Consider the following 27404-nt stretch of genomic DNA (forward strand, 5'->3'; position numbering starts at 1 on the left):
AAAATATGTGAGGATATGGAGAATCCTCACATATCATTGGGAAAAGACTTTGCCTTGCAAAGAACACATGACATTTTCTGTGTCATTATTCAGTTGAACCTGTGTGTGTGTGCAAGCCACTTAAACTCAGGGACCTCAATTTCTTCTTCTTCTTCTTCTTCTTCTTCTTCTTCTTCTTCTTCTTTTTAAAATTTTATTTATTTATGTTGAAAGAGAGAGAGAAAGAGTGCACATGCATTGGAGAGAGGCGGGGGGGGGGGAGAGAGAGAGAGAGAGAGAGAGAGAGAGAGAGAGAGAGAGAGAGAGAGAATGAATCCCAAGCGGGCTCTGTACTGTCAGTGCAGGGCTGGAACTCATGAACCTCGAGGTCATGACCTGAGCTAAAATTACGAGTAGGTTGCACAACCTACAGAGCCATCCAGGGGCCCCGGGACCTTGATTTCTTCCTTCATACGAATAGTTGAGTTAGACGATCTTTGAGGGAGGTCCTCTTCAGCTCTCAAATTTCTAAACTTCTAAAGCATATGGATCAGGTATTATTCCTCTCTGGGTTTCTCCTGTTGTGAATAGTGAGTAGACCCAAGAGAAGAAATAATTTTCGCCCAACTATTGATAATGTTGGCTAAGGTGGTACAGCCTCTGTTACAGTCATCTCTCCTTGAACTTTTCACTGAGCCAATAGTAAAAATAATTAAGAGAATTTCTCACTTCCAAGTTTGGAGCCTTTGGGCGGGCAAGCCTCTGAGTAAAATTAGCAATTTTCAGAGAACGAGGCAAAAGTTCCCTTTCCAAAACAAACTTCAGGTGCCTTTTCAAATATTGCTCTCTAGTCTGCAAGGCGATTGTGTTCCAGGCTAACCAGATGGTGCTGTTCCACTCATTGGAATGCCTGTTCCTGTAGCCCAAGGCCTCAGGGTAGCTGATTGCTCTGGGGAGGATTTCTATAAGCATTTTTGATGAGGCTTTAATATTTAGGTAGCAGCAATATGGTTTTTTTGAAACTTTCATTTTTTAATATAGGTATAGCTATACATACTCATGTTATAGTGCAGCATTATTAAATTAAAAAAGTCACCTCGATACACTGGGAATCATAATTAAACACCATTATCTTAAAGTAGCTTTATAATTTATTTCAGCCTATTTAAGGCAAAGTAGTAACAAGTCCAGAATGATCTTGAGAAATAAATTTGACTCTCTATAACCATTGAGAGGTGGAAAAGACATGTCTTTGGTAAATGATGGCCAACGTTTCCATTTTCTTCTCTTAAGATGGCATTTCTCAAACTTCAGTTTGTGTTGCTTTGTTGTTTTTATAAATTCCTTCAAATATTTGCCATCATCTCATTCCATTATCATGTTAGTATTTTATTTATTTATTGAAAAAAATTTTTGACATTTATTTATTTTTGATAAAGAGAGACAGAGCACAAGTTGGGGAGGGGCAGAGAGAGGAGACACAGAATCCGAAGCAGGCCCCAGGCTCCGAGCTGTCAGCACAGAGCCTGATGCAGGGCTCAAACCCACAAACCGCGAGATCATGACGCGAGCCGAAGTCGGATGCTCAACCGACTGAGCCACCCAGGCACCCCTATCATGTTAGTATTCGAAAAACATTCTTTTTGCACTTTATTTATAATGAAGCTTATAAATAAATAAATAAATAAATAAATAAATAAATAAATAAAGTTTATTTATAATAAACTATATTTCCATGAATAAAATAACTATTTACCTGTGACATATATAGGGTAACCATAAAAATGTGTAGGTACCAAAACATGTTATACATGTACAACCAAATACAAACAAGGCTAAGCAAAGCTGACTATTGACTTTAAAAATTAAAAACAAATAGGTAAATCAGAACAATAATGCATGTCAATTATTGACAAAATTTCTGAGCTGCAAAACAGGGTTTGTTTAGTCACTAATAATTATGCACTGCATTGTCACTTTGAGATGAAAATGAGGTTTGAAGTTAATTATGCACAACTTTTCCAAAAATTTTAATACCAATCAGCATATATATTATGTAGCAGGAAAACATACAAGATATTTAACAATCCCTCCAATAGTAAAAATTAATTTTTTATCAATCATAATGGTATAAGTGTTTTTTCTTCAACAAGATTTGATGTCAAGAAGTCATCTGAGAGGCTATTCTGGATCTGCTCTCCAGACCGCGTTTATTTAAATAACTCAATTTTGTAAACATCAATTCATAATGCCTAGGATATTCACAACCATTTTTTTTTTCTGGTAAGTTAATAACTAGGTAATTCAGGCAATTGTATTGGTTGATTAGAAGACTGAGTGAATGTAATGAGTGGATTTACAATGAGGGTTCTCTCCCTCCCTCTTTCTCTTTCTTTCTTTCTTTCTTTCCTTTCTTTCTTTCTCTTTTTCTTTCTTTCTTTCTTTCTTTCTTTCTTTCTTTCTTTCTTTCTTTCTTTCTTTCTTTCTTTCTTTCTTTCTTTCTTTCTTTCTTCTTTCCAGCCAGACTCTCAGACACTGCACCCAAAGACTCCTGGGTTAGTACTCTTACTCTACCATGTGATTGAATCCCAGAGAGGTGATATGTCATGGAGGCTCATATAGTTGTGAGTCCCAGCCAAGACCAGAATCTCTCTCTCTCTCTCTCTCTCTTTTTAAGTTTATTTATTTTTGTAAGAGAGAGAGAAAGCATGAGCAGGCCAGGGGCAGAGAGGAAGGAGAGAGAGATCCCAAGCAGGCACCATGCTGTCAGTTCAGAGCCCGATGCAGGGGATCCCACAAACCAGGAGATCACGACCAGAGCCGAAACCAAGAGTTGACCGACTGAGCCACCCAGGCACCCTGACCTGAATACATTTCGAATAGACTCCCGAGACTGTCTTTTCATAGTTCAGTTCAGCCAGCTCTGCAGGAGCTGGAATGGACTAAGGGCCTCAGCCTTACCTTCTTCAAGGGCTGGGTCTTGGGTTCCAACAGTACCTGGCAGGAGCTGACCTTGCTTAGATGAGGGCTATTCCTCTGCTCTCTGATCATCCAACCTCTCTGGCCTAGCCCTGCTTTAAAAACTCTAAAGCAAGATTGTGGGCAAAAACTTGGTATGAGTTTGGGGATATGTCACGTGCACACACACTGAGTCAGAATAAGTCACACAGAGAAATTTTAGCAGCTGTAGGACTTTCGTCCTATACAACGTGCCCCTCCCTTCCTTCTTATCCGTTGTTCCTCGGGCTGCTTTTTCTCCTAGCTTGCACAGCTGGGGCTCCCTCCCTCTCCCAACCCATAAGTGTGTCACCTGTTGTCAAATCAGCTGGCTTACCACAGTGGTGCTCCAACCACGCTTTGGCAAACAGCCATCTTGGTGCAAATTCAGTGTCTAATTGAAACACATGGAAAAATTGGTGTGTAAATCTGTGGACTGACAGTTGTTTCTTCATCCCTTTCATTACATATATGTGACCACTTTCTTTTTAAAGATAGTAGTTTCATTCCATAAGGGAACTGTAGAAAGGATGACATTACACATATTTCATGACTTGTTAACAGCTATGGATGTAAAATAAATTAGTAGATGAAGGAAAAGAGAGAAGATTGAGATTCATAGTCAGCCTGGGGATTGGGACTATGCCAAGTTTTATCTATCTCTGCTGACCCAGGTCTTTGCTAATAGGAACAATAAGGAGTGCGCTCTATTTATGAGCCTGAAGGGCCAGGGTCAGACCAGTTCAGCAGTATTTTAAAACATCACTTTTCAACTTATGGCTTCTCTCTCGTACATCATGAGTCCTTCTCGCTCAACCACTTCATCCCCATCAGTGTATACACATGTTCTGGAGACATCCATCTTCAAATGAATAAAACAAAACCAACCCAAAGAAAAAACAAAATCTCAAATGTCCTTTGACTCCACGAACCCTCCAGCTAACACCACATACTTCTTCCCTGTTTTATAGAAAACGCCCTCGTAAAAATCCTGACATATCTTCATTGCCTCCAACTCCTCCCTCTCTCCCTCCTCCAGTCTGCCTCTTCCAATATGACTTTCATCCCAACTACTCAAATCCTCATGAAAAAGTCATCACATTTCTCCATGTGGCCTAAGTGCATGGGACTTCTTTTCCCTAAAATTAACTAACTTCTCAGTAATATGTAACCCAGTCTACCATTCCTTCTTTCTGGCAAAACTCATTTATTGGTTTTTTTTTGTGATACCACAGCCTCTGGTTCCTCATTTCTTATTGGCTGTTCTTTCTCAGTGTTCTTTCATGGCCCCTCTTCTATCAGACCTTTAAAATTTGGAAGTTTCAGGGGCAAGTTCTCGTCCTTCTTCTCTTCTTTAACTACTTTGCCTTTTAGATGATATCTTGTCTCATGGTCTTAAGTAGCTTCTCTTGCCAAAAATTCAAATCTATTTATTCCTCATTCATATTTATCTGCCAATATAAAACATTAGTCAATAGTCTATAGTCTTGAAATAATGGAACCACCCCCATCAAAAACTTGTTCCTTTCCAAGCCTCCTGTGATCTCAGTAAAAATGGCTTCTCCATCCATCTGTATCCAATTCATCATCAAGTCCAAGTCTTTAAACCTTTAAAATATTTCTCAAATCCATTTACTTGTCTCCATATTGGCAACCTCCACCTGAGTCCAGCTAGCATCATCTCTCACCCAGAAAACTAAAATTAACCTCAAGTCTTATCTTCCAGTTTCTACTTTCTCCTTGTCTACCAATTTTTTACACATCAACCAGCATGATCTCACGCAAGAGTAAAAAGAAAACACGTTCCTCGCTAGTTTCATATCCATTCATTGACTTCCAAACTTTCTTAGGAAAAATCCAAACATTTTCCATGTCTTCTAAGCTCCTTAGTGGTCTATATACTTCTCTAATTCTGTCTCATACCACTCTCCCTCTCCAATTATCTCCAAACAACTCTTTGGCTTTATGATCCTTCAGCACACAAGGCCCTTTCTTCTGTCAGAGGCTTTGTATTTGCTGTCCCTTCTGTGAGGAACGTTCTTCCCTTAGCTCATGTCATGGTTGGCGCTTACTCATCTTATATTTCTTGACACAAATATCACCTCCTAAGAGATTCCTTTACTGATGACTGCAAAGTTGACCTCTTGCACTACTTCATACTACCTCTTATGGTTTATTTTCTTTACACACTAATCAAAATTTGAAAATATATCTTAGATATTTATTTATTATTCGTCTGCTGTTAGGTTTTTTGACCATTACATGCAGACATCTTGTCCCCATAATGCCTGAAATGTAGTAGGCGTTAGTAATTTATTTGCTGAATCCTGAATCATAGGGACTTATAGTTGACTTTGGGAAATCAAGACATATGAAAATGTCCATATGAACTCAAGAGAAACATCAAGTAATATTACAAAGCATCACCTACTTAAGTTCTATATGAAATGAACAGCAAGAAGTTCTATATGCATTCAAAAGAAGTAGAAAATATTTGTCAATGGGAAGGAAATATGGGTACTAAGGAGAGGGAGCTGAAGAAGGCCAAAGTATAGTAGGAAATCAAGGGTATGAAGATTTGAATTAAGTAATCAGTTTGTCTTGATGCACAATTCAGAGATGAATGGGCTGCAAAATTGGGATTAGGTTATATTTCTTAACATTTAAATTTACTAGGTTGAGAAATTTAGACTTTTAATGAGATGAGGAAAGAATCAGTGAAGTGTTGGATCTAAGGAGCAGGAGCTGATGTGATATTAAAGTAGTATACTTTAATGAAGGAGTCAGTTATGAGTGAAAAAGGGAGAGATGATATAGGAGGAATGACTAAGAAACTATTATACTTGTCCACACAAAAACTGATGAGAAACTGATGAGGAACATGTGTAGGAGACATTTCAAGGAGTAACAAAAGAATTGATGGTTGGATATGAATTGAATAATTAGAATGAATGAAAGATTACTGGGAGGTTATTGTTGACATTGGGGAAAAAAGACAAAATTGAATCTAGGTAAAAATACACACACACACACACACACACACACACACACAAGTACTTCAAAAGAAAAAAGTATCATTACTCACAGGTGACCTGGTTGTGTATCTAAAATATCCAAAAGAATTTATAAACACACAATGAGAATTAAAAAGTGAATTTAGTAAGTGTGCTGGATGTAAATTCAATATAAAAGAACCAAACTTAAAATGCATAGCAGCAAGCAACAACAGCAAATATAATTTTAAAAAGATCTGGTTAAAAATAGCATCCACAAACATCAAATGCCTAGGAAAAAATTGCATGAAAGCTGTGCAAAACTTCAACACAAAAAACTATAAAACTGTATTAGAGAGGGATTAAATAAATGAAGCGATAGTGTATGGTCCTAGACTGTTACACTGTAAAGACGTCAGTTCTCCCCAGAATATACATAGGTTTAATACAATCTCAATCAAAATCAATTTGTGGGAAGTGATAAGTTAATTCTAAAATTCATCTGCAAAGGCAGAGGAGCCAAGGATAGGCAGGGTGATCTTGAAGAAGATAAAGAAAGTTGGAGGGTTTATACCACAAAATATTAATCTCCATTACAAAGCTATAGTAATTAATATAGTGTGGATATTCACATAAAGGTAGATAAACTGATAAAATTAAACAGAAAGTCTGAACTCAATCACACACACGTTAATAACAATCATTGTTAAATTTTATATGCCTCTTTTGCGTCCATTTAGATTTATATTTGCATATATATTATAGGAATATGTATTTCATAAAGGAAATTTGTGTAGCTGCAAACATAGCTATGTGTTCTGCACATAGTATACAATCAATATACATTTCATTGTTATGTTACAGAAGCTAAGTTTCATTCTGTTCTTCAACAAATATTTATCAAGCCTTCGTTATGGGCCTAGCACTGTTCTAAAAGACTGTGATAGGTTGATTATATCAACAGTCTCCCTTCCTTACACCTCTGTATCCAAGGCTTTCGATAGTATCCTGGCACACTGACTCTGGGCTTGGCCAATGTGACCCGATTGGGCCAGTGTAACAACTGCAAGGTTAATGTTAAAGGGTTTTAAAAATGCTTGCACATTTCTGTTCCCTTTTATGGAACCCTGCTGCCACCATGAAGACAAACTGAGGCTAACCTGCTAAAGGGATGTGAGACACGTGAAGAGAGGAGCCAAGTCGTTGCAGCTAAGGTCACTCTTCCTAGACCAACGAGCCTCCAGCCTATCAGCCAGCTGGCCAACAACTCATGAATGAAACTGGCAAAGATTAGCCAAACCCAATACAGATCTGCCAGGGGAACTGCCCACAGGGGACTGCCTATAGACCTATAAACATGTGAGAAATAATAAACGACCATTGGTCAGAGCTTTAGGGTGGTTTGCTGATCAACAGAAGCTAAGTGGTCTAATGAAGGTGGTATAGCATTAAATAAAACATACAGAAACTATAATTACCCTCATGGTAATTATTTCAAGTGATAAATCTACATTGTATTAGATGGGGATAAATGCTATGGGGAGATTTGCTTCGACATAGCTAAATTATGTGTAACCAATAAATATGTCCTATTTAAATAACAAAGGAAAAAATCAACTGTTTCCACAATTTCTTCTTTCAAAAAATAAAATTTTACTTTGGAACAGTTTTAGATTTACAGAAAAAAAATGTAAAGATATTATAGAGAGTTCCATACATCTCACACCCAGTTTTACCTATATTAACGTTTTACATTAGTAGCATACATATAATTAAGGAACCATTATCGATAACGCAATGTTAAGCCCATGCTTTCTTCAGACTTCCTTGGTTGTTACCTAACATCCTTCACCTGTTCTGGAATTTCATCCGGAGTGTCATTTACATTGAGTAGTCATGTCTCTTTGGAATCCTCTTTGATCTGGCAATTTCTCAGAATTTCCTTGCTTTTGATGACCTTGACAATTTTGAGGAGTACTGGTCAGGTATTTTGTACAGTGGCATTCAGTTTAGTTTTGTCTGTCTTTCTCATGGTTGAACTGGGATTATGTGTTATGGGGAAAACCACAAGAGTAAAGTGCCATTTTATTCACATCATATGAAAGGTTCATATGATCAACAGGACCTATTACTGTTGATGCTGACCTTGATCACCTGCCTGAAGCAGTGTCTGTCAGCTTTCTTCCATTATAAAGTTACTCTTCCCCTCCTTTTTCTATTCTGTAATTTGTGGCAGGAAGTGACTGCGCGCACCCCTGGATTAAGAGGTAGGGAGTTATGGTCAACCTCGCTGAAGGTAGGGTATCTATATAAATCCCAGTAAATGGAAAGACACTTTATACCTCCAAGAAGTAATCCTGAAAATTCCACATTTAGAAGAAAGAATTTTCTTTCCCATGTATCATCTTTATTAGTGCTTGGTTCCTGATTTTTTTTTTTTTTTTTTTTTTTTTTTTTTTTTTTTGCCTGATAATGGTATTACAGTACAGTTTAGGTCACTTATACTGGAATAATTGTCACCAATTTTCTGATTTGAAAACCACATGTTCTTTTGTTTAAAACCTAAGAAAAAAAATCTGCTAAGCAATCCACTTTGAGTAAGTAAGCCTATTCCATGCTATTTTTTAAAAATATAGTCGCTTTTATAGAGCGTTGAGCGTCCGACATCGGCTCAGGTCATGATCTCACGGTTTGTGAGTTCGAGTTCCGCCTTGGACTCTGCTGACAACTCAGAGCCTGGACCCTGCTTCATATTCTGTGCCTCCCTCTCTCTGCCCCTCCCCTGCTCATGCTCTCTGGGTCTCTCTCTCAAAAATAAACATTCAAATTTTTTTTAAGAAGAAAATTTGGAGAATACAAATACATTCACAAATTTTTAAAATAAGGTTAAATACTGAAGAAATACAATGTACTCTAACTGTATTTGGCAAATCAAACATGAAATGTTCCACATAAGTGATTGTCTCTGGTAACAGCACCATAAGCATTACAATACTCTAGCTCAAAAGCTTAACTTTGTTTTCTCCCTGAGATATGTTTAAAATGTCTTTAGATTCTTCAACAGAAATCTGTTCTAAATTTAATTTTTCTATTTTGTATCAACTTTATAATTATTGCTATGTGCATGAATTTTTTTCGCTGCATGCAAACTATTGATAAATTTAGAGATACTAATTTGTATAATTCATTTCTTGCCCCTATTAACTTGCCCCAGCATGTCATGTCGCTTGAGTTAAAGTGCCTAGTTTTATGATTCATGATATATCTTAGGTACACAAAAATCTATAGAGTAATATAATGAACATATTTGAAGCCCACCCAGAGTTTAAGAAGAGTTATTACAGGAATAGTTGGAACCTCTTGTTTTTCCTCGGGCCGTAAGCTTTCTGCAACAGCAGAGTTGAGTAGTTGTGACAGAAACTCTATGGCTCTATGGGAGCCTAAAATATTCACTACCTGGTCTCTTACAGGAGAAGTTTGCTGACTCCTGCTCTAGATCATTCAGCTTGTTTGCTATATAGTAGTCTATTACATGAATATAATGTTATGATAAACGTTAGTTTTTCTCCACTAGGTAATTATACTTTTTCCGATGTAAATGTTTCCAGCTTTTTTGTTTTTCCCTGTGGTTTCTTTCTTTCACAGATTGACTAGTTTGATGATTCTAATCTTATATGAAATGGGAAATTATACAACTAGGTTTATCAACACAGGGTGTAAATAGAAGTATGAGAATATTGAATGAGAGTTTTGGAAATTCCCCTAAACATTCCATGTGTTAATTTACAGCTTGCATTATGGCATGGAGGTCTTGTGTTTCTGTTTATTTCCATTGCTCAGCGATATCCTTGATCATTAAGGTTTCTTTTGGGGCAGTGAGGCGTTGCTGTATTTATATTCAACCAAATATGGCAGAGGCCACAGAAAATGTGAAACTGGAGAAATATAGGTTGATCCCTCAGCACATAACCCATTGCTCTTGGCAAAATCTCGTCTCTGCTATAAGAAAAATACAAAGGTGTGACCTTCAAAAGAAACCGATGAAATACTCCCTGAGACAGATGCCCAACAAAAACACTTCCTGAAATGAATTACAGATTGATGATGGAATTGGAAAGAGAGAAGTTAATGCTGGAAAAATCCTTCAACTGTTCTTTAAGGGATCAAGGGAATGAAATACACCTGCCTGCTGGTAAACATGCATAGCAAGACATTTCCATCTATCATTTCGTGTTCTGAAAGTCAGCAACGCCATTCTGATTTCAGCATCTCGGATTTCCTTAATGAGTTCTTTGCTGGAATATCACAAGCTGTTCTATTAAATCAGTTTCGGGAGACATAAGCAGGATTTGTATTAAAGTGATTGTATATCTATCATTTTGGTAGAAGAAAAGGGAAGACTGGCTAAAAAGGAATGCATTGTGGCATCCCCACACCTGAATTTATTCTAATTTTCAACTTTCTCCTCACACAAGTGTTTCCTAATGTGGGCTGAAGCCATCCATTTAAGCATGACTTATTCATGCTCAAAAAATGATTGATTTAGACAGCCAATGAAATGCTGAACTCCCTATTCCTACTGCTTGACATACTTACGTTGCAGATACTGATGGTTTAAAGCAGCAAGATTGACTGTATGGGGGACCAGCCGGAATGCCAAGACGGACCAGTGACAGCCACGGTGACTTTTAAATGCAGTTAGAACCATAAAAATGACTGGGTGAAAATGGCACCGTGGGAGTCTATCTGTCCCTCACAGTGGCTTCCCTAGAGGATCTAGGGAGTTTTCAAGCCACAGGAACGTGCTGCTTTCTCACCACGGATGGGGTTGGTAAAGGTTGTGCTGACACTAGGTAACTGAAGTCTGAAATATCACCACGAGCTACAAGGAGAGAGCAAAACTCAAGCACATGTGAGGGTCTTAGGACACAACGAAGCTGATTTTTCCAAACCTGTACTACTAAGTTGTCGTTTCTAGGGCTCAAAATTTTTCCTTTTTAACCAAAGTGAGGACAACCTTATCCTAACACCAAAGCCCAAGGTGTGGATAAAATGATGTCCTCTTTGTAAGAAAAATTAACCCTTTTCTTGACACGAATTTTAACGTTTGCAATTGATCCATAGGCAACATTAACCCCCTGACAAGGAAATTTGAAAAAGCTTTTTGCTTTTCTTCCTTTGGGACTTCTGTATGGAAATTGATATATCAGCCAAACATATTTTAGAATTGTGAAGAAAGTCTCATTTCTCTCCCTCTCCTTTGCTCCTTTCTGTCTCCTTTCTTTCACATTTATTCCAGTATTCGTCGGACACCAGTAAATAAGCACTAGGCCCTAGAAGTGCTGATAATCATATGTAGTGTGCAATTATACGTATCCAGCATCTGTTCTGATTGGTTTATTCATGTATTTTATCAGTGGCCAAACGTTCTATCACCACTGATAATGGACTTATGAATCAATGAGGTACTCAGGATACCTAGTTTCTGCCCTCATGGAGTTGTGCCTTATCATTTCCCAGGAACTTTCTCCTTAAATAAGTGTCCCAGGGGAATTATTTTAAGGACAGTAAGCAGTTCCTAAATAATAATTGGAAAAGCCAACTGACAAGCTATGTAGCATAAGCTTTTCATCCTGTGTGTTTTGAATCTGTTAAGATACCTTTTGAGTCTTCAGAGAGACGTGCTAAATTGTTAGTCTCAGCATCACAAATTCTGCTCCAAGGATACCAAGGTGCGGTAGCTGTTGTACAAGCTATAGAAGGGAGGACATGAAAATCTAAACAGAAATACGACAATTTGCTAGTAAGGATTGGGGAAGTTAAGTTATAATCATAACTAAATATAGTCATAGCAGTTATAATTCTGAGCCCCAATTTATTTATCTGAAAGATAGGGTCAATAGTATAACCAACTTCCATATGAGTTTTGAGCATTAAGTAAAATAATCCATACAAAATGCTTATGTCATAGTGCCTGTCCAACTGTAAGTACTCAATGAAAGTTATGTATTACCAGTCAACTACCATCACTAACACTAATGTTACCACCCCACAAATGTAAATGAAGAGTAACTTCAAACAGAGTATAATGTATATCTAAGGAAGCCAGGAATAACCTAGATGTCCACTTTCCACTTTTATGTGCTGGTCAATTACTTCCATCCTACGTCAACCAGTCAATGTCAATTCTGGTTTCTGTAAGATATTGAGTTATACCAAGCATCCTGCAATTTTTATATTCTTGACCAATGGCTTAATGAGATTAACAGGAAGAATCATGTCCTGGAGCACACAAAGTTTTACTAAAAAAAAATCCCCATAAATATTTTTAGCTCTCCAATTCCCTGTTTCTTTCTCTCTCACTAAGGGTTCTTTCTCTTCTTACTCCATCCAGTGTCCCCACTGTGGGTTTCGGTCTTCACTCCTGTGCAGAACAATCTTGCTCTGGACCCAAATTTGAATATCACACTCACCTAAATTTTCTGTCCAACAAGCAACCCTACAATCAGTAGAATGTCCTCAGTTTAGAAGAAACTTCTTTTCTTGTTGATCGTGGTTTTTTAAAGTATCACATACAAATAGAAGTGACGATATTTTCTCCATGACAATTTCAAGCCAAAAGGATATAATTTTCTCCATATCATTCTGTCAAATAAAAGAAATTCAAAAAGAAGTTAATCAGTGATGGTGAATGCCATACAGAAGATTTAAACTAAGAAAATGCCATTGAATTTGGTGATGGGATAGCTGATCTTTGGAGGAATACTTTCAGCACAATCCTGGAGGCTGAAAAACCAGATCATGACATTCCTTCGGCAGAAAGATGTGTCTTTACTGCTTCCAAATATATGTGATTATATTGCAGTTTTAGCGCCAAAAAAGAAAATGGTTAAGGAATGAACAGATGGTAATTAAATAGAGACAGGAGACAAAATTACTCTTTAAGAAGTTTGTTAGTGAGAAAAAAAGGGTGGACCAAAGATTGCACAGTATCATAGAACAGCTTTTTAAAAAAATCTTTATTTATTTATTTTGAGAGAGATGGGAGAGAATATGAGTAGGGGAGGGGCAGAGAGAGAGGGAGACAGAGAATCTCAAGCAGGCTCCGTGCTCTCAGTGCAGAGCCTGATGTGGGACCCAGTCTCATGAACTGCGAGATCATGACATGAGCCGAAATCAAGAGTCTGATGCTTAACTGACTGAGCCACCCAAGCACCCTGAGAAACATCCTTTTTTAAAAAAGAAACATGAATAGAAATGATGATAATGAAGATGAGGGAGAGAGAGAATGATGAAATGGAAAGCAAAAGGGAAAATTTTTGGAAAATATTTCTTATACTGATCTAGAAGGGAAAAATATGAGAAAGGATAAATATGTGAAGGAAGTTTGGGGATGGTACAAATAATGGAGTTACGGAGAAGTATTGAGGTGGCAAGATTGCTGAGAGAAATTGGCATCAAGTTTTCTATATTTTCCAGACCTTAGAGAGAATGGAGAAGATTTTTATTTTATTTTATTTTTTTCAGTGTTCAATTTTTTTTTATTGTTAAGGGATGACTTATCTTCTGTCAGTAATTTTATTTTTTTTAAATATTGACTTTTATTTTATTTTTCCTCCCTCTATTTTTTAAAAAAATTTTTGTTGTTTAAATTACATCCGAGTTAGTTAGCATATACTGCAACAATGATTTCAGGAGTAGATTCCTTAATGCCCCTTACCCATTTAGCCCATGCCCCCTCCCTCAACCCTTCCAGTGCCCTCTGTTTGTACTCCATATCTAAGAGTATCTTATGTTTTTCCTCGCCCTGTTTTTATATTATTTTTGTTTCCCTTTGATTATGTTCATCTGTTTTGTCTTTTAAAGTCCTCATATGAGTGAAGTCATATATTTGTCTTTCTCTGACTAATTTTGCTTAGCATAATTAGTTCCATCCACATAGTTGTGAATGGCAAGATTTCATTCTTTTTGATTGCCAAGTAATACTCCATTGTGTATATATATATATATATATATATATATATATATATATATACCATTTCTTTATCCATTCATCCATTGATGGACATTTGGACTCTTTCCATACTTTAGCTATTGTAGATAGTGCTGCTATAACCATTGAGGTGCATGTGCCCCTTTGAGACAGCACACCTCTATCCCTTGGAGAAATACTTGGTAGCGCAATTCCTGGGTCATAGGGTAGTTCTATTTTTAATTTTTTGAGGAACCTCCATACTATTTTCCAGAGTGTCTGCACCAGTTTGCATTCCCACCAGCAGTGCAAAAGAGATGCTGCTTCTCTGCATCCTCACCAGCATCTGTTGTTGCCTGAGTTGTTAATGTTCACCATTCTGACAGGTATGAGGTGGTATCTCATCATGGTTTTGATTTGTATTTCCCTGATGATGAGTGATGTTGAGCATTTTTTCATGTGTCTGTTCACCATCTGGATGTCTTCGTTGGAGAAGTGTCTATTCATGTCTTTTGCCCATTTCTTCACTGGATTATTATTATTTTTTGGGGGGGGTTGAGTTTGATAAGTTCTTTACAGATTTCGGATACTAACCCTTTATCTGATGTTATTTGTAAATATCTTCTCCCATTCTGTTGGTTGACTTTTAGTTTTGCTAATTATTTCCTTTGCTGTACAGAAGGTTTTTATTTTGAAGAGGTCCTGATAGTTCATTTTTGCTTTTGTTTCCTTTGCCTGCAGAGACGTGTTGAGTAAGAAGTTGTTGTGGCCACGGTCAAAGAGGTTTTTGCCTGCTTTCTCCTCTAGGATTTTGATGGTTTCCTGTCTTACCTTTAGGTTTTTCATCCATTTTGAGTTTATTTTTGTGTCTGGTGTAAGAAAGTGGTCCAGGTTCATTCTTCTGCATATTGCTGTCCAGTTTCCCAGCACCACTTGCTGAAGAGACTGTCTTTATTCTGCTGGATGTTTGTTGGTGCTTTGTCAAAGAATAGTTGGCCATACATTTGGGGGTCTATTTCTGGGTTCTTTATTCTCTTCCATTGACCTGAGTGTCTGTTTTTGTGCCAGCACCATACTGTGATGATGATTACAGCTTGGTAATATGTCTTGAAGTCTGGGAGTGTGATGCCTCCAGCTCTGCATTTCTTTTTCAAGATTTCTTTGGATATTCGGGTTCTTTTCTGGTTCCATACAAATTTTAGGATTGTTTGTTCTAGCTCTATGAAGAATGCTGGTGTTACTTTTATAGTGATTGCGTTGAATATGTAGATTACTTTGGGTAGTATTGATATTTTATTTCATTATTTAAAAAATTTGTTTAATGTTTTATTTTATTTTTGAGACAGAGAGAGACAGAGCATGGACGGGGGAGGGGCAGAGAGAGAGGGAGACACAGAATCAGAAGCAGGCTCCAGGCTCCGAGCTGTCAGCACAGAGCCTGACGTGGGGCTCAAACTCATGGACTGTGAGATCATGACCCGAGCCAAAGTTGGATGCTTAACTGACTGAGCCACCCAGGCGCCCCGTGGTAGTATTGACATTTTAATAATTGCTCTTCCTATCCAGGAGCATGGAATCCTTTTCCACTTTTTATGTCTTCAATTTCTTTCATAAGCTTTCTATAGTTTTCAGTGTATAGATTTTTCACCTCTTTGGCTATGTTTATTCCTAGGTATTTTATGGTTTTTGGTGCAATTGTAAGTGGGATTTATTCCTTGATTACTCTTTCTGTTGCTTCATTATTGGTGTATAGAAATGCAGCCTATTTCTGTGCATTGATTTTATATCCTGCCACTTTGCTGAATTCATGGATCAGTTCTAGCAGGTTTTTGGTGGAATCATTTGGTTTTTCCATGTAGACTATCATGTCATCTGCAAAGAGTGGAAGTTTGACTTCCTCCTGGATGATTTGGATGCCTTTTATTCCTTTATGTTGTCTGATTGCTGAGGCTAGGACTTCCAATACTGTGTTGAATAAGAGCGGTGAGAGTGGACATCCCTCTCATGTTCCTGACCTTAGGGGGAACACTCTCAGTTTTTCCCAATTGAGGATGATGTTAACAGTGGGTTTTTCATATATGGCTTTTATGATCTTGAAGTATGATCCTTCTATCCCTACTTTCTTGAGTGTTTTTATCAAGAAAGGATGCTGTATTTTGTCAAATGCTTTCTCTGCATCTATTGAGAGGATCATGTGGTTCTTGTCCTTTCTTTTATTGATGTGATGTATCATATTGATTGTTTTGTGGATCTTGAACTAGCCCTGAATCCTAGGTATAAATCCCACTTGGTTGTGGTAAATAATTCTTATAATGTATTGTTGGATATGGTTGGCTAGTATCTTTTGAGGACTTTTGCATCCATGTTCATTGGGGAAATTGGTCTATAGTTCTCCTTTTTAGTGGGGTCTTTGTATGGTTTTGGAATCAAGGTAATGCTGGCTTCATAGAATGAATTTGGAAGTTTTCCTTCCATTTCTGTTTTGGAACAGCTTGAAGAGAATAGGTGTTAACTCTTCTTTATATGTTTGGTAGAATTCCCCTGGAAAGCCATCCGGACCTAGACTCTTGCTTTGGGATATTTTTAATTACTAATTTGATTTCTTTAGTAGTTATGGGTTTGTTCAAATTTTCTATTTCTTCCTGTTTCAGTTTTGGTAGTGTAAATGTTTCTAGGAATTTGTCCATTTCTTCCAGATTGCCCATTTTATTGGCATATAATTGCTCATAATATTCTCTCCTTATTGTTTTTATTTCTGCTGTGTTGGTTGTGATGTCTCCTCTTTAATTCTTGATTTTATTTATTTGGGTCCTTTCCTTTTTCATTTTGATCAAACTGGCTAGTGATTTATCAGTTTTGTTAATTCTTTCAAAGAACCAGCTTCTGGCTTCATCGATCTGTTCTACTGTTTTTTTGTTTGTTTTTGTTTTTTGGTTTTGATAGCATTACTTTCTGCTCTAATCTTTATTATTTCCTGTCTTCTGCTGGTTTGGGGTTTTATTTGCTGTTCTTTTTCCAGAACTTTGAGGTGTAAGATTAGGTTGTATGTTTGAGACCTTTCTTCCTTCTTTAGGAAAGCCTGGATTGCTATATACTTCCCTCTAATGACCACCCTTGTTGCATCCCAGAGGGTTTGAGCGGTAGTGTTATCATTTTCATTGGCTTCTGTGTACGTTTTAATTTCTTCTTTAATTTCTTGGTTAGCCCATTCATTATTTTGTAAGATGTTCTTTTGTCTCCCAGGTATTTGTTACCTTTCCAATTTTTTTCTTGTGGTTGATTTCGAGTTTCATAGCGTTGTGGTCTGAAAATATGCACGGTATGATCTTGATCTTTTTGTACTTGATGAAGGATGATTCGTGTCCCAGTATGTGATCTCTTCTGCAGAATGTTCCAAGTGCACTAGAGATGAATGTGTATTTTGCTTTAAGATGAAATGTTCTGAATATATCTGTTAAGTCCATCTGGTCCAGTGTCATCCAAAGCCATTGTTTTCTTGTTGATTTTCTGTTTAGATGACTGTCCGTTGCTGTGTAAGTGGGGTGTTGAAGTCCCCTACTACTATGATATTATCATCAATGAGTTTCTTTATGTTTGTGATTAATTCATTTATGTATTTGGGTTCCTTCATGTTTGGAGCATAAATGCTGTCAATTGTTAGGTCTTCTTGGTGGATAGACCCCTTAATTATGATATAATGCCCTTCTTCATCTCTTGTTACAGTCTTTATTTTAAAATCTCAATTGTCTGACATAAGTGTGGCTACTCTGGCTTTCTTTGGTGACTTAGCATGATAGATGGTTCTCCATCCCTTATTTTCAATCTGAAGGTGTCTTAGGTCTAAAGTGGGTCTCTTGTAAATAGCATATAGATGGATCTTGTTTTCTTATCTATTCTGTTACTCTGTGTCTTTTGATTGGAGCATTTAGACCATTGATGTTTATAGTGAGCACTGAAAGATATGAATTTATTGTCATTATGTTGCCTATAGAGTTGGAATTTCTGGTAGTGTTCTCTGGTCCTTTCAAGTCTTTGTTGCTTTTGGTCCTTTTTCCCCCCATCTTTTCTCCCCTCAGAGAGTCCCCCTTAAAATTTCTTGCAGGGCTGGTTTAGTGGTCATGAACTCTTTTAATTTTTGTTTGCTTGGAAAACTTTTTATCGCTCCGTTTTGAATGACAGCCTTGCTGGATAAAGAATTCTTGGCTGCATATTTTTCTGATTCAGCACATTGAATATATCCTGCCACTCCTTTCTGGCCTGCCAATTTTCTGTGGATAGGTCTGCTGCAAATCTCATCTGTCTTCCCTTGTAGGTTAAGGACTTTTTTTCCTTGCTGCTTTCATGATTCTTTCCTTGCCTGAGTATTTTGTGAATTTGACTCTGATATGCCTTGCTGATGGTTGGTTTTGTTGAATCTTATGGGAGTCCTCTGTGCTTCCTGAATTTTGATGTCTGTGTCTTTCCCCAGGTTAGGAAAGTTTTCCATGATGATTGCTCACATAATCCTTCTACCCCGTTTTTCTCTCTTCATCTTCTGGGAACCCTATGATTCTGATGTTACTCCTTTTTAATGAGTCACTGAGTTCTCTAATTCTTGTATCATGCTCTTTTGGCTTAGTCTCCCTCTTTTTTTCTGCCTCATTGTTCTCCATAAGATTGTCCTGTATATACTTGATTTGCTACTCTGCCTCCTCTGTCCTTGCCACCGTGACATTCATTCGAGATTGCAGCTCAGTTATAGCATTTTTTTATTTCAACCTGACTAGATTTTACTTCTTTTATCTCCACAGAAAGGGATTCTAATCTCTTTTCAACTCCAGCTAGTATTCTTATTATCACGATTCTAATTTCTGGTTCAGACATCTTGCTTGTATCTGGGTTGATTAATTCTCCTGGCTGGCATTTCTTCCTGTTCTTTCTTTTGGGGGAATTCCTTCATTTTGTCATTTTGAAGAAAGAAGAGGAATTAATAAAGGAAAAAAATAATATTAAGCAATTAAAAAGAACACAAAGAAATCAAATAAAGGATGCTAGGTCCTAGGAGTATTTTGGTCTGTTTGTTGGAAGAAACTTAATAGTTTGGAGCAAAAAAAGGGAAAGAAAAGAAAAGAAAGAAAAGAAAAAAGTGAATAAAAGAAAAAAAGGGAAACGATTGAAAATTTGAAAAAATGAATACAATAAAATAGAATAAAATGAAATGAACATAAAGTAGAATTTTAAAAATTTACAAAAAAGTAATAAATATAGTAGGAAAAATTAAAGTAAACATTTTTAAATGAAAACAGAAAATAAAAATAAATATTTTCTCTTTTGTATTCAAGAATAAGAAAAGAAAAAGGAAAAAAAATGAATAAAAGAACCAGTGAACAGAGTGAAATACTGTTGAAATTACATCTGGTTTCCTGTAGAAGTCAAGCTATGAAGCACTTTGTACTCTGAAAACTAAGCGGGTGAAGAGACTTGTGTTTGTCAAGAGCGCTGTTGGCCCATTTGGGTGGGGTTTAGTGTAAACGGCTTTGTTCTCCACTAGATGGAGCTGCTTAGTTTATTGGGGTGGATTGCAGTGGCATATAGGCGTGTATGCACATATGAGGGTGGGGTGAAAATGGCATCACTCAGCTACTCAGTCTCTAGTATCAGCACTCTGCTCTCCTCAGCCAGCAATCAAGCACCCGTCCTTGTCTCTGGCTTCCGTCCACTCCCAGCTTCTACACTGTTCGTGACCAAGCTGTCAGGTTGCCAGGTGGCACCTCCCTCCTGAGTTTTATGGGGCTGAGTTTCCCAACCCCTCACTTCGGAGGGACTGCGGCTTTGACACGCTCAGACCCTCTGGGGGAGGGTCTCACTGAGCAATGGCTGGCTGCCGGCTGCACCCAGGAATGTTCATGAGACCATGCTGCTGCTGATGCCCAGAGACTGTGGCTGGGTGCCAGCCCACCCCAGAAAAAGTTTGTGCAATCTTGTAGCAGCAGTGTATCAGCAATTATGGAAGATCACAATGCTCATGTGGCACCAGGCTTCACCCTGGACCTTGTTCCAACACCAGGGAATGTGGGTGTTCTCCGGGGTCTGCCAGGACCTTTGCCTGTGGGGAGGCTGCACAGCCTTTACCAGCAGGGGAACTGCCTCTCCATGTGTGGCCCAAGGACCCCTCTGGCCTTGCTCTCTGCTCCTGGGGATTCACCCTTCCCACCAGAGCACTGCCAGGTATCGAGCTATGGAGTTTCAGGCTCTGTGCTCTGCCTGTTTATAGAGTCTTAATGCAATTTAAACCCTCTCCTCTCTCCTTCCCTTTTTTGTTCAGTCACTGCAGATGTTTACATTTTCCACTTTCTCTCCAGCTGCTTTTGGGGGTGATGCTTTTCCCATACTCTCCCCCTGTCTCCATTCTCTCTCCACGAGCAAAAACAGCTCTCTGCTCTCTATGGCTTCTCTCTCCCCCAGTTCATCTCCACGTGCTGCATACCTGCTGAGTTCTGTGGTTCAAGGTTGTGCAGATTGTTTTGTTAATCCTCAAATCAGTTTTCTAGGTGTGCAAGATGGTTTTGTGTTGATCTGGCTGCATTTCAGGGAGGAGAGATGCAAACAATCTTCCATGCTTTTCTACCATCTTGTCCCCTCCCCAGGAATGGGAGAAGTTTTTTAAAAATCTGGTATGAAGAATAAAAGCTATTATGAAGGAAATTCTGTTGGATTCTTTTGGGGCCCCATCCACATCCCTTTTACTGATAGTGTACCCAACCTTGCCAACGGTGAATACTGGCAGCTAAATGCTCACAGCTGCACCCTCTCTAAGGTATGGCTGTCCCTCCAGTGCAGACCCCAGCCAGGCATTGACACAGAAGGACAAAAACACCAACTGCCTTGACTCAAGTTGGGACCATCTCTGTGGGTGCGGTTTCATGATCCAGAGCTTTGTAGTGGAACAGAATCGTCTCCAGGTGAAACAGATTCTTCCTCACATTTTGTCCCCATACCCTATCCTCCTTCCTCACTACTCTACTCCCGAGGGCATTATGTTTAATAAATCACTGGGACAGTAATCCCCACATTGGACGGGGGTGTATGAAAGAATCAGGGAATGGCAAAGATGATTTGATTGCTGTCAGGCAGGGCTAATTTGTGGGGGAGTCTGTCAGTATGATGGCGGTGGTTGAGTTTTTGATGGTTTCACCTTATTTTTTAGCTGTCCTCAGCAGTGAGAAATGGAAGCAGTGGAAGCAGCTGGTGGGTTAACAGAATAAAATGAGAAGTAATTGATGGTTCTAGAGAGGGTAAGTGAAAAATCTGGCCGTGGGATCAAAACTGGAAGGGGTACATAAAATCCAATGGTAGAGCTGATAAGTAAGGGTGCAAAGATGATGAAACAGAAATGCTTTCCTTCACATCAGTTATATTTGCTCTTTTCCTTTTTGTATGGGTTCTCTGTAGTTCTTCAAGCTCTGACCTGAACGTCAAATAATGCTTTATAGCCCAGAGAAGCAAGGTTTGGGATATGACAGTCTTGGCTGCCTTCAGCAAGTTTAAAGTCATTCTTTACCCTAGGAAAGATGAAGGTGCATGTTATCTCATGTTGTAAATATATTTGAAAACAGCTGACAGTTAACTGGACCAGTGACCAGAACACAAGAAAATATCAGCATCAATCCTTGCTCTTATTCTGTTATCAATTATATTAAAGGTTTGATGATTGAATGTGATCCTTACATTGGGTTTAGTTTCTTAGCTATTCTATTGGACTCTCCAAAAAAAGTGTAGGCTATTCAAAAATATATTCTCCCCACTCTTACCTCTCAAGTCAGGACTGTTGTAGGAGGGAAAAAAATGGATCTGGTTTGACTGAGGATTAATAGTACTTCCAAAAATGTTTGTCAAAATGAGGTCCATATTCTCATATCTCAATGTCTATACAAGGATCATTTTCCTTTCATTGTTTTTTTTTTCCTTTCATTGTTAAGAACACTTGTGTGTAAGATTATACACTGTGGCATGGATGTTTTGAAAGCCTATTAGAACAGGCATCTGGATCACAGTGTTTCAGTCTCAGGTTAGATGGGTTACCTCTCTCTTTTGGCGATGAGGATATCATCCTAACTGTTAAGCATTGCTCCTTCATCTGCTACAGCTAGTATAAATAAAAAATAGAAATATGTACTTTCTATTGAATTATGTTTCTCACTGTGATTTTTTTAATTTACATCAAATTTACAAGTATTTATCATAAAACACAATTGTAGTCTTCTCTTTCTTATGCATTTTTGAAGGTGCACATTTTACTTACCACATTCAGGGAAAATAGAGCTTTCATTTTTACTCCAAGGGCTGGGTCATGTTGTGTGGTAGAACTTTTTCTTTCTTTTCTTTTTTTTTTAATAAATAGGAACTCTGTTGGTAAAATGATATCAAATGGACATGGAACAAAAAAAATTAACATTTGGAGACAAAACAGGAAGTGATGCTGAAAAGTTTTGTTTGTTTTACATATGCCTACACCTAGGCATTCAAAAGGGCTTGAGAAATTTGAGACACAAAATTGTGTCTCAAATTTGTGTGAGACACAAAATTGTGTCAGCTTAACGTGACTGAATTGAATGGGAATGTTGTATGATCTATTAAGAAAATTTCAAAAAGACACAACTTATTTAAACTATCACAAAGAGAATTCTACCTTTCCACGGGTTGAATATGGTGTAGTTTTGGTAAGAAAAGAACCTGAAGTTCATTCAAGTTATACCAGGTAGACTGAGGCAAACCGGGCTAGAAGAGAACACTATTGTCCTTGACATGTTTATGAGCTAACGGAGGACAGAAGGTCAAATAATAAAGGCTACATATTGGGTACATACCACTAATACTCTAGAAATGCTGGAAGAAGGCTCCATGGGACTAGAATAGTCAGGGAAGCTTCAGAAAAGAATTTCATTATTTTAGGGTTGTTATGCTACATGAGTTGATTGGATGAAATGGAAAACAACGTTGGATAAATGTGCTGATATCAGAACGGTAAATGGTGGTATAGGCAAAGAAAGGCTTTACATTCTTTTTTTTTTAATGTTTACTCATTTTTGAGAGAGAGACAGAGCATGAGTTGGGGAAGGGGCAGAGAGAGAGGGAGACACAGAATCAGAAGCAGGCTACAGGCTCCAAGCTGTCAGCACAGAACCTGATATGGGGCTTGAACTCATGAACCAGGAGATCATGACCTGAGTTGAAGTTGGACGCTTAACTGACTGAGCCACCCAAGTGCTCCTAAAATTTTTTTTTTATGTTTATTTATTTTTGAGAAAGAGAGACACAGAGTGTAGGCTTTATGTTCTAACGGGTAGGATTTACTAGAGGACAACAGCTTCCAGCATATATCCCCTGGAGTGTGCTATGACTAATGTTATTCTGTCATCGATTTTAACCCTCATAATATGCTTATTATTCTTCCCACTTCTCAGAAGGAATGACAGAGACTCAGGAAGTGTTTGGGCTGTTCTCAGATCTCATAGCTAACAAGTGATAAGTCCAGAATTTCATTTTAAATCTGTCTGGCTCCAATCTTTTTTTTTTTTTTTTTTTTAATTCTATGGTTTCTCTTTGAAGATTCTTAACCAGAGTAGAGCTATGTATTGGTAGTTAGGAAAGATTAATTTGTTAGTGATGTGGATGGTGAGTTAGAGGCAGAAAAAAGACTACAGATAAGGATGTGGGATAGAGTAATTTTGCTATCATTCTCGCATTTCCACTTAATTCTTTCTTACAGATCCATCTCTGGTAAAATTACCTATGTTAGTTATCTTGCTGGGAGTCTACCTTTCCCATCAGAGCTTTTAACATATTAATCATAGTTATTTTAAATTCTCTGGCTCATAATTATAACTTCCGTGTCACCTGAGTCTCGTTCTGATTGAGGTCTTCAGACTGTATTTTCGTGTCTTTTTTGCCTGCCTGTGGATTTTTTTGTGTGGCACGTATAGGGAAGTAGATACTGAGATAAACAGGCCTTCAGTGTAGGAATTTATGGGTTGTTTTTAAGTTTATTTATTTTGAGAGAGGGGTTGGAGGGGCAGAGAGAGAAGGACAGAGCATCCCAAGAGGGCTCAGCGCCGTCAGCACAGAGCCCGACCCAACAGTGAGATCATGACCTGAGCTGAAATCAAGAGTCCGAAGCTCAGTCAACTGACTGAGCCATCCCACGCTCCCAGGTGTGGGAATTTATGTCAGGATCAAGTCAGGAGGTGTGTTGTTTGAAGTATGTTGTTGCTGTAAGCACCAGAAGCTGTCAATTCCCCTAGTGGCTTTCTCGTCTTTTGCCTTTGAATGTTTATTTAGTTTTGAGAGAGATGGAGAAAGAATGCGAGTGGGTTAGGGGCAGAGAGAGAGAGGGCGACATAAAATCGGAAGCAGGCTCCAGGCTCTGAGCCATCAGCACAAGAGTCTGACGCGGGGCTTGAACCCACGAACCGTGAGATCATGACCTGAGCTGAAGTTGGACTCTTGACCGACTGAACCACCCAGGTGCCCCCCCCTCCCCTTTTGACTTTTGATTTTCCCTTTGTGCATCATGCATCAATCCCATTTGAACTTGAGGCTTGTTAGCATGGTGGCCAGCTGTTCTGATTAAACCTCCATCTCTGGAGTGCACATGGGGCATGGCCTTCGTGTGCTTCTGTCCTTCTCTGGGGGATAGAGGTTCCCCCCTCTGCCCAAGAGAATAACCATCTTCCAGAGTAAGCATGTTCTCAGCCAGTCCTTGAGACACTCTCCCACGGAGATTAAGTCGTTTTGATTTCTTCTTAGGTAAGATGGGGCAATCAGGGTTGGGCAGAGCTCTCTTCTAGCTGAGATGGAATGTCACCTCTGCCCTCAGGTGATATCATTTCCCTGTAAATTGATCCCTTTTGCTCCTTGATGGAGAAGAGTCTGGATGGATTTTCCAGTGGCTGCTTTTTCTTGTTCCCTGCTCGTACCACAAGTGGAGATGTCTCTTGAGAAATGAGAGCCTGGAGGAGAAGCCTGGAAAAGGATGGGACCCTCCCTATGACTTCAACCCCCAGGCATTTGACATTTTTACCTGAGCCCAGCAATTCCACAGAATTGTTAATGTTTCTGCCACTTTACACGATGTCCAGCAGTAGCTTTCTTGACACGTAAGCAAATGCTTGGTTCCTATGTTTCCCTGCAGGTGTCTGTCTTTTCAGGATGGCTGTTTGTTCCATTTGTCCTTTGTCCTATGGGCTCTCTAGTGGGTCCACGAAAAGTCATTAATTTGCTGAATGCCCATCTTGTTTGCTTGTTGTAAAAATGGGAGCTTTTCTTTTTTAGCTCACTGCATATCTAAGTTGGAATTGAAATCCTCCCTGTATCACGATTAAGCTATTTGAGCCCTCTGTTTAAAATGGATTTCTCTTAGATGACACACAGTTGGGCATAGTTGTTTTTTTTTAAATTTTTTTAAATGTTTATTTATTTTTCAGAGAGAGACAGAGAGTGTGAGTGGGGGAGGGGCAGAGAGAGAGACACACACACACACGCACACAGAATCTGAAGAAGGCTCCAGGCTCTGAGCTGTCAGCACAGAGCCCGACACGGGGCTCAAACTCATGAACTGTGAGATCATGACCTGAGTTGAGGTTGGCCACTTAACAGACTGAGCCACCCAGGCTCCCTCGTTGTTGTTGTTTTTTTAACCCAGGTTGACAATCTGCCTTTTAATTGGAGTGTTTGGACTATTAATATTCATGAGGATTATCGATAAGATTAGGTTTATGTCTACCACCTTCCTAACTGTTTTCTTCCTTAGTTTCTTTTGTCTTCCTTTTATGCCTTCTTCTGGATTAAATACGTATTTTATAGTGGTTCTAAATTTTACCTTGTTTGCTTATTAAATGTAATTCTTTGTTTTGTTATTTTCATGGTTTCTTTGGAGTCCATATTCTTTCATTTACCATAGTCTCTCATCAAGTGATATGATAGTAATTATAACACTTCACATACCTTTTAGGAACCTTACGATGCACATCAATTTCTTCCCTCCTGGCCTTTTTGCTGTATTGTCACAGTTTTTAATTCTATGTAGGTTATAAATCCAGCAACTTATTGTTATTTTGCTGTAGGCAGTTTTCTTTTAAAGGTAGTTAAATAATAAGAGAAGACCCTATATATTTATCCATATTATTATCCATTCTTATGTATCTTGCTGGGTAGGGGATTCTAAGTTAACAGGATTTAAAATTTTCTTTTAGTACTTTTAAGATCCTGTTTCATTGTATTTTTTCTTGCATTGTTGAGAGAATTTACTGTCATCCTGATTTTTCTGTTGTTTTGTACATGATGAGTCTTTTTTATTTTGAGGGCTGTTTTAAAGTTTTCTCTTTGTCACTGGTTTTAAACAATTTGATTATGAAATGTCCAGGTGTTATTTTCCCCAAGTTTCCAATGTTTGCAGTTAACTGAGTTTCTTAGATTTGTGGATTCATAATTTTCATCAAATTTGGAAAAAATTGACCATGATTATTTCAAATGTTTTTCTGTGATCCCTTTACATTCCTCTCTTTTGAATGTTCTGATTCTAGATCTTTCTTACAGCTTCTAGTCACCTCAGGAACTTCACATTCAGTGCCCTGTTTCAAGGTCCAGAATGTGCTTCTAGGCATACAGTTGGGCCACGTATAGGGCTCAGTGTTCTTGCTTCCCTTTCTACAGAGATCACAGCTCTGTGCTGTTGCTTCTGAAAGTCATATATTTTGCCCAGTTTTGATTTGTGTGTAATAATAGAGCAAATCTGGTGTGTGTCACTCTATTATAGCCAGATGTGGAATGAAAAGCGAATAAAAAAATACTTTTCAACAAAATTTAAAAATTGAAAAGAGATTTCAGAGCACATATATTTACATCTCTATGGATAGCTAGTGTCGATGTTTTTCTAATTGTTAGTGTTTTACCAGTCATTGATATTTAAAAAAGAATTCTAGCCTTCTCAATTATTTTTCTAATATAAGTACATGAAGTTGCACATTTATCTTTAGATCATCTCATACATTTTGATATGCTATAATTTCATGATTATTCAGCTCAAAGTATCCTCTAATATCCTTTGTAATTGTTGTCTTTGGCCAATAGATTATGTAGGGATTTTCTAGGGTTCTTATTGATCTCTAGCTTAGCACTGTTTTAATTAGAAAACATAATCTGTATGATTTTGATCACTTTAAACTGCTTTAGACCTATGTTTGGTCCAGCATACAGTCTCTTCCAGGAAATATGGTACATTTGAGAAAAATATGCCTTCTGTGGTGGCCAAGGACAGTGCTCTCCACATTTCTGTCCATGAGGTCGAGTTGGTGATTAGCATTGCTCAAGCTGTCTGTAACCTTACCGAGGTGTTTTCTATCGCTTTATCCGTTTTTGAGATAAGTGGGTTAAAATCTGCAGCCCTGAATATGACTTTTTCCTATTTCCCTATCAATCTTTCCCTA

This window comes from Panthera leo, chromosome A2, assembly GCF_018350215.1.
Source record: "Panthera leo isolate Ple1 chromosome A2, P.leo_Ple1_pat1.1, whole genome shotgun sequence".
NCBI lineage: Eukaryota > Metazoa > Chordata > Mammalia > Carnivora > Felidae > Panthera > Panthera leo.